At 33.8% G+C, this 8,868-nt stretch overlaps 1 protein-coding gene and 1 long non-coding RNA gene across 6 annotated transcripts in view; one reads left to right on the top strand and one right to left on the bottom strand.

The window, feature by feature from the left end:
* The first annotated feature begins 609 nt into the window (after positions 1–609).
* The window catches only part of LOC148602220 (putative sodium-coupled neutral amino acid transporter 11), a 62,785-nt gene continuing 54,526 nt past the window's right edge, over positions 610–8,868 (top strand). The window contains exon 1 of one of the 4 annotated variants that reach the window (XM_088551548.1): positions 610–760. The gene's annotated coding sequence lies outside the window, so the exon portion shown is untranslated. Of the gene's footprint in view, positions 761–1,654; positions 1,766–8,868 lie in introns of those variants that run through there. The other 3 variants (XM_088551549.1, XM_088551552.1, XM_088551550.1) reach the window with 3 other exon arrangements.
* LOC148602221 (uncharacterized) lies at positions 3,158–6,506 on the bottom strand. Of its 2 annotated transcripts, XR_015916317.1 has the most exons (4): positions 6,170–6,506; positions 5,385–5,521; positions 4,407–4,778; positions 3,158–3,518 (listed from the first exon to the last, which is right to left on the bottom strand). It is a non-coding gene; the product is annotated as an uncharacterized LOC148602221 (long non-coding RNA). The 2 variants fall into 2 exon arrangements; XR_015916316.1 differs by having other exon boundaries at positions 3,158–4,778; positions 6,170–6,395.

Below are 8,868 nucleotides of genomic sequence, written 5' to 3'. Positions count from 1 at the left end.
TAACGATCTACCGTAAACCTTGCACACCCACGATCTACTTTATACCTTGCACACCCACGATCTACCATAAACCTTGCACACCCACGATCTACCATAAACTTTGCATACCCACGGTTTACTATAATAAACCTCGCACACCCACGATCAACCGTAAACCTTGCAAACTCACTATCTACAATAAACCTTGCACACCCACGATCTACGACAAACCTTGCACACCCACGATCTACCATAAACTTTGCATACCCACAGTTTACTATAAACCTTGCACACCCACAGTCTACAATAAACCTTGCACACTCACGATCTACCACAAACCTTCACACTCACGATCTACCACAAATCTTGCACACCCACGGTCTACTATAAACCTTGCACACCCACTATTTACTATAAACCTTGCACACCCACTATCTACTAAAAACGTTCATGTCGTTGTAACGCACATAGTTATTGTCAATCTTCTTTTCATTATAATCTCATTGAAGCGCTTCTTACAAATAATCAGTTATGTGTTCATTGTACATAACACCCCTTTAATGACTTAGGTAGATTACCAATTATCCTGGATATATGACATAATTGATTTTTTTAAACAATATATGAAAAATAAAACAAATCGTTAAGTCGATCAGGAAACTATAAAGATCTATACCACAGGGAAATGTTACGATACAATCAATATTCATCCATGTAGCAGCTTAACTAGATGTCGTCTGTATCAACTTCCGGTTGCTGTTTAGAAAACGGATAACGCTTTGTAAGTACTGTAGATATTTTTGTTTCGTATTTTAACAGTTGATTAATTCAGGTTTCATTAGTGTACTATTATATTGCTACGTCTCTTATTTTAAATACATTGATCTTTTTGCTAACATGTAAATCTTACTTTTTTCAGGGCATTTTTCAATTTAAAAAATCTTAATAACAGTGCAATAGTAGTTTTATTTGATTGATTTATTGATTGGTTGTAAATGTGTTTAACGCCCAAACAGCATCATTTTCTGACAACGAATATGAGATGGATGATAAAATTAACATGAAATGAAAAAATCAAGGTTCTTTAACGTGCGGGGAACGTGGTATTACGACAAGCTTAGCGCTGCTGCAGGCTTATTCTTCTAACACCCGGACACGCACGGGGCTTATTTTATTTGAAGTGAAGAATTCACGCAAACCACCCGTTGTATTGACTGTGCATTCATAACTTCATAAACTGTACTGTTAATGTATTTGTAGGTTTATTATAAGGATAATCAACCGTGTTCTTCGCTTGAAATAGTTTACGGATATAACATAAGGGATACTGGTAGGGGTACTCTAATCACATACTCTTTCTTACTATTACATGATGTACAACCAAGCATTCTTTTATTTAACTTATAATTCTGAGCAAGACCTAATAATATTCAGTATCCTTTCAGCATAAGTGTAGGACTTTTTTTTATCCCCCTGGCCTTTTGCCACTTCTCGGTCAGTACTCATTGAACTAAAGACTTCTTTATTCATACAAAGCTATAAATGTAAACTTTTTCTGTATTTCTTTATTTAATCAATATAACGCTCTCTGTAACACATGTTTAAGTGATATCTTAATTGTCAATAGTGGCTTAGTTGTGATTCATCTTTATTGAATATTTACATAAAACTTCGGGTTAACGTCAACATTTCTACAATTGATATAGTTGATAAATAAAAAAAAAACGAGGGCAGACGGGTCAGACCACAGGCACAATGAGCCGGATTTTTCTTGTGATAAAAGCAGGTAGGTATGTCATTCAACTTACTCACATTATTTTGATTCAGAGCCAACCAGTCATCACTCTATCTCCTATATGTCACGTGCTTTGCGGAGAGGTAGTTTTAAAGTCTGTGGTGTGAGATGGCTGGGGATCGAATCCGTGACATCCCGCACTTGGGAGAAGCACTCTACTACTTAACCATCGACGTGTTTCACATACAATACTTTGTATCAATATCAAACCATAGGAAGCTCGTTACAATCTTTGACCTTTATTTTATACATGATTAAAACAAAAATTTAATATTTGTATTAACAAGATGTATTTATTGTTATTATTAATATTTAAAGCTGTTTAGCTTCATTATTCAGGATATATTTGTATACATTGTGTCTAAGTAAAAAATGTTTGTCAATTAACAAGATATAATAATTGTTAAACAACAAGTGTGGACTCAGACTGGTATTGCCGGAGGGGCAAGTATGGACGCAGACTGGTATTACCCGAAGAGCAAATTTGAATATACGAGCGATTGGTCTTGAACGTGTTTACATTGTCTCGAAAACCTCATTTATTGAAATCAATAATTGAATTATGGACATGCTGATAAATATACATAAGGATGTGTTACTAAACATAAATGGGGAGCAAATACCACTTCGGATTGCCATAAGACAAGTCATATACATATTGCAATGCTTATTCCTTGAAGGTGTACTAGCATGGATGTGTTGAACTTGCTACACGTGTATGTCATGTTAAGGATTGGCCATTTCACTTTACACAGGTTAGCTTGATAAAATTCTGGACTCTCAGTTTTTTTTTAGATTAACAGAAACCTACAGTGTGGTATCTGTCAGTTACATGGATGGCCTTTATTTTAAAATGGTACGAGCCATAAACTCAAAATCAAATCAGAGCATTTCTTTAGTAGTTAGTAAAATCATATCAAAATTGATAACAATTGATCAACCGTAACTATAAAGTCATCGCACGAAAACCAAGTGGATATGGACGACGACGGTGACGCCGCTGTCAGCACCATACCAATATACAATGTTTTGCGGTGACACTATTATATTATATATAGGCTAATTTGGGGTTTGGGAATGCTCCATTTTCAATTCCCTAAAATTACTCTTCCTTAGGCCCCCCTTGGTAGTTTGTGATTTGCTAAGAATTTACATCTATAATGTCTTTGTTTTTACATTAGTTATAGTTAAACAGTTCTATAGCAAAAGAGAATAAAACTGTATAATGGAAAAAAAAATTACCACTTACAGTCATGTACTCAACAGATAACATTCGAATTTCTTATGAAACAAAATTACAACACCGGTATATGAAGGACTTAAAGACTAAATTCATGGATACTGGCTTACAGTTAACACTTCAAAATCAATATTCACACTAAATCTTGTATCAAACAATTTTAATCAACTTCTAAATAGTTATATACATTTCTAGCCTGAAAAAAATGTTTCCTTGGACAAAAACTGCATACTATAGTACTTGCTTTGGAGTTATATATAATATATCCAGAGGCAATGCCAGTATCGTTTGCTTTCCAGAACCAACGTACATATAACATGTATGTAGATTCAGCATTTCAGAACACAGTCATTTACTTTTCTTTAGAATCTCTATTTCAATAAATCCTGTAAATCTTAATTTAATAAAATTTATTTATTTTTAGGTGTGTAGTTTTAATGTCTTGATACTAAACAAAACCTCCATCCTAACAGAAAAGTGATTCATTCATCCATATTTCTCTCTCTGCAAGTATAAAAAAAGAGTTGACATTTATATTTAATTCTATACAAAAATAATCAAAAATGTTTATTTACATACATGTAGTTGTATATCAATGCCTACATTTGTTGATTGAGTGTATGGTGTTACTCTACATCTATAATCATGTACAAACTCTCTGCGGGACAAATTTGCCATTCCGGAAATGGCAAATTTGACATGCTTAAAGAAAATTGTAAAAGGATTTTTTTTTTGCTGATCATGTAGTACTATAGTAGCCTAAGCATACTTGACATGCAAAGAGATGCTTACACTATCAAGAAAAAAAGTTATTAAGGATTTAAGTCAGATTTCCCATGTGAAAATTACTTTTCCCATGGGAAAATTTGGAGTTCCTATGGGGAAAAAATCACACAATTCCCATGGGACGTGTAAAGCTCCTATGGGAACTTGTTCTCCCATGGGAGGATTCAATTTTCCCATAGGAACTTTTGTTCCAATGGGAAGAGTGGACTCTTCCCATGGGAAATGTGGTAAGCTATATTAATCATTCTAAAAATCCACTTTTTTTATAATTTCATAATTACAAACAACATCTGATTTCTTCAGATAAATTTGTTTTAACCAAGGGAGATAATTTTGCTGCATTTACCAAAGGGGGGTATAATTTTGATGAAATATTTCACATCTTTTTTTAAAATATCACAACTTGATAGTATCTTCAACTCTTATAAAGAAATCCAATAAACCTTATCATGAGTTTTGAAAAATTATTAATTACAAGAACATTTTGCAAGAAATTGAAACAATTTTTGTTTAATGTGTATTATTTCTTCGAACAGTAGTATTACTGTTTATGTAATATCTACAACAAAATAGAATAGAATAATATCAAAAGGAAAACCACCACACATAAGAGCATTTTCTTTCTCAGTGATAAGTCACAACTGCATTCCATTGGTGTGTCTTCAAACAGGTCTTTTCTTGTATTAAAGAATGAACCATTTTCACAATGAAATAAATCTGTCCTGTTAGTACTAGTACAATCAAAAGATATAACAGACTCCACATAAAAGTTTTAGAAATATCTGTGATCAGGTAGAATAACTATCCACTGACGAATCTCACACAATGTCTTGAATTAAAGCATATCACATGGTATCTGGTCTGCACAATTTTTTTGCATAAGTAGTCAAAAAAAAAACAATCAAATCTTTGAATAAATAATCTTGTATATGACTGGTATCTTGATCTTCATGTAACTAAGGCTTGTTTTGAGTAACCCTGAAAAAAATTACCTTGGAATATCAACAATGAGGTATATCATGCATTTTTTCAAAACTGTTCAGAAGTTTGTATGTACTTTTAACATAGTTATAGTTGAAGATTATTCGATGATTTGTCAAGCTTCAAAAACAAGACATTTTTAAAAACAAGCAACCCAAAATAAGTTCATTACTGATATATCTATGTTGTTTTAGTGAATTTCAATTTAACCCTTTCTCTGGTCTAACCAGAATATCAGTTATATTAATTGAGGTATGACTTCTAAATATTAAATTTTACATTTTTCATTCATGAATCACAGTGGTAATTTCCATTAAAAATCTTCATAAACTGAATGTAAAAAATGAATCCTTGGAACAATCAACGACACCTTGACAAGTAATCCCATTTCTACTGGTATGTATCTTCCTGGCATTTTGCATACAGCTATATATTTTTTTTAATGTTGTGATATTTAAGAATAAATTTATTGTGTAATATTAATGTAGACAGTATACATGGTACACGACTGAGTAGTTTAATTAAAAGATGGCATATAAAGTTGCTGTGCTTTGTTATTTTTTTAAAAAGTTCAGTTATATTTGGACATTTAGTCTCACTTACATTTGTACAAAAGTTTGCTATCCTTTACGGTAGAAGTTCTAGCAATTTATTCCAATAATCCAAGAATGTTATTGACCAGCCACTTCACATCCTGTATCTGTGTGATGTCAAATCCAAATTCATCCATTCGTTTGAACCTTAATGGACAAAATGACAATATATGTAGTTACAATCTTCCCTTAATTACATACATGTACATGTATACAATTCATCATGATAAGTACTTTGATTTGAAATACTGATCATCTTTCCATAGTATACACACATAGTGCACACATGTATAAATTTGTTGATTAGAGTCTCGGGTACAGGTCGGTACATATTTCCTGTTTATTAAATTCTAATTAACGAGCGTATCATTCGATTGTGTACTGTAATACAATATCTCTGATTAGTTTTAATAACACAGTGGCGGATCCAGAGGGTGTCCCCGGGAGCGGAACCTCGATCTATTAAAATCATGCTAAACATATAATCTTTTTAAACAGAACTTTCCCTGTTAAATTAATATAATCATTTGTTTCGACCATCTGTTTATATGCATTCAAGGCAGAAAAATTATTGAATAAAATCCAATAAAATAACATAATTTTGTGGATAATTCCCAAAAATATAATTATGTAAGACCTTTTGTCCTAATTTTCACTAAAACCAAAACTGTGACTTTCTATCCTACATTCTTTTCCTTAAGCCATACATCATAATCACCACGTGCGTTCACTTGTTTGTTTTCGCGTGTGTCAATTGAGAAAAAAAGCAACTCTTGATGTCATGTCTATACTTACGGATCTCGCACGACCGCCCCTTACGGGAATTCTGTTAGTAAATGTCTGTTAGTAGTAGGAGGTAGCGGAGCCCAGCCTTCGGGATACCCGACCGAAGAACTCAGTCAGAGTATGTCCTACTAGCGGCTGGGCTGCTCTGTTTACGCTCTGGCCTACTCTCAGGCCTCACGTGGGTCCGAGAGCGTTTCCCAACTCTAACTGTTTAGGAGTACGTCAACGTGAAGAGTGAAGCAACCCTTCAAATCACCTGTTAATTTATACATATACATTATACTAGATATTTGACTTCCTAATTAGTTTATCAATGAAGGTACAAAATGTATGAAGGTAATGTCTTGTGTAATGTCAGACAGATATCACAAGCTGTGTTAAATATAACTCATTGCGTAATTTGGTATATAAAGGGAATACAAGTAAAACACGTGTTTTTCTATAAAATTGATCAAAACACATTCATCATAAAAATATATTCTATTGATAAACCTTCGTATCTGTCAGTTTCAATTTTTATAGGTGCCACACCACATATGCCGGATAATTCACTCGTTCGTCACATTCTCTGATTTTCTACAAGGCGCCTGCTGAAATCCAGGGGCAGATCCAGGATGTTAGATTAGGGGTGGGCGGGGGACGCAAATTAAAAAATTCTTGAGGTTTATTTTTTCTTCTAGAGTGGGTGCAATGTAGATATCTTTTGTGGTAAAATTAGAAGTTAAATGTTCAACTTATAACCGGCTAAATCTACCTCTGACAACCCATGCTTTGCAAATTTTAGGGGGGGGCGCACGCCCGCCACGCCCCTGCATGAAACTGCCCCTGAAATCTGCACAAAAGTTGCATTAAATTTTAGATATTCTAAAAGTATAATAAAAATGAAAGCTATTTTGTGTGAATGCTAATTATGGAACGCCGTAGCTGTCATATATTGGTGAATGACAATAGCCAAAGTTATACATTGAAGTATAAAGTTGAATTATCGTGATGTTAAATAGAAATAAAGAGATACTCGGTTGAATCAGATTAACGATGCGTTATAAGTACTAAACGCTATTTGCAAACTTTAAATTGTCAAGTTCATTTTATACAAGGCTGTGGCCATTTGTCAGATCAAATCGTTGACAATGTGGTATATGTCGTTGAAACTGATTAATGTAAAGTTGAGGTTTCTTAACTTAAGTTAGAGCTGGTAAAGTGACGTTTTTACATCGCTACAATAGTTTATTAAACGTGAAATCTAATATTTATAATATGGTCCTATTTCATGTATATGTAAGGTTAATGCATACGGATGATATGTTTCATTCAACACTGTCAAGTTCGATCGGTAAATGATGACTGAAAAAAAATGGTATAAAACTGAGACGGAATTGTGTTGAATTTGTAGTATGAACTGTCAACATGAGATCACAAAATCATGAATCATATTTTTGGAATATTCTGTAAATGATATGAAACGAATACTTTCTTTGATTTGGATATTTAGCTTCATACTCAAAGAGAAAAGTGCAAATCATGAATTTTTAACTGAATTGTTTTGTCGTCAACTTCAAACATCTCACATCAAAATCACTATTGCGCCGTGATGAGTACAATCATTAAATTACAAACTCAAAACGTGTGAAAAATATGTTCATTTTTACAAAATATCAAGTTAGCTTCTTATAACGTTAAGGCTTATTCACTCGAAATGAATTATACGACTGGTAAATTTAAGTAGCTATCAGTCAGTAAAGAGCTAAATTCGACAAAGACAAAGTCGTAGATTTAATATGTTTGGTAAATGAACTTTGATTTATTCTTAGGAGCCGTGATGTTATTTAGGGAATACTAGAGGCACATGCCATATATAAAAAGGTACGTCGACATGGTGCAATCCTTGGTTTATTTGAGTGGAACTGTCGTTTAAACCACAGAGAGGGGGAAGGGGTGTTGTATGTGCTGTTTTACTTTTTTCTTAATTGTTCAGATTGAAAGCGGCTTTTTGATATCCGATATTGCAAAACTTCTTTCAACGTCGCAGAGTACGGTGTGTCGGAGAATGCGCTTATATGGACTAAGCAAAAGGGAATTTTCTGACATTCAGGATAATGCATTAGATGTCATAATGAACGACATTATGTCATCTTATCCAAACTTAGGTGAAAGAATATAAAGACAGATGTTAGGTCTTAAAGGTATAAAAATACCTCGATGGCGACTCAGAGATAGTATTCATCGGTTGGATAATCAGGGTGTTCTCGAAAGACGGGAAAATATGCTGAAACGAAAAATATACAATGTGAGTGGGCCAATCACCTATGGCATATAGACAAACCACAAACTCATTAAATGGCATTTTGTGGTAGTAGGAGGAATTGATGGTTTTAGTCGAATGATAACATTATTAAACTGTACAGACAACAATACATCTGACACAATCCTAGAATACTTTCTTGCTGGCGTTAATCAATTTGGGTTACCTTTCGGACAAGATCAGACAAGGGCATAGAAAATGTCAGAGTAGGTGACTATATGATCCTTAAACGGGGACCTTCGGGAATGATAACGGGTAAGAGTACACATAACCGGGGACCTTTGGGAATGATAACGGGTAAGAGTACACATAACCGGGGACCTTCGGGAATGATAACGGGTAAGAGAACACATAACCGGGGACCTTCGGGAATGATAACGGGTAAGAGAACAAGTCAACTTCAAGC

Source organism: Perna viridis, chromosome 11, assembly GCF_037379345.1.
Source record: "Perna viridis isolate PV_CMFRI_1.1 ecotype Kerala chromosome 11, ASM3737934v1, whole genome shotgun sequence".
NCBI lineage: Eukaryota > Metazoa > Mollusca > Bivalvia > Mytilida > Mytilidae > Perna > Perna viridis.
This window is presented reverse-complemented; position numbering and strand designations above follow the sequence as displayed.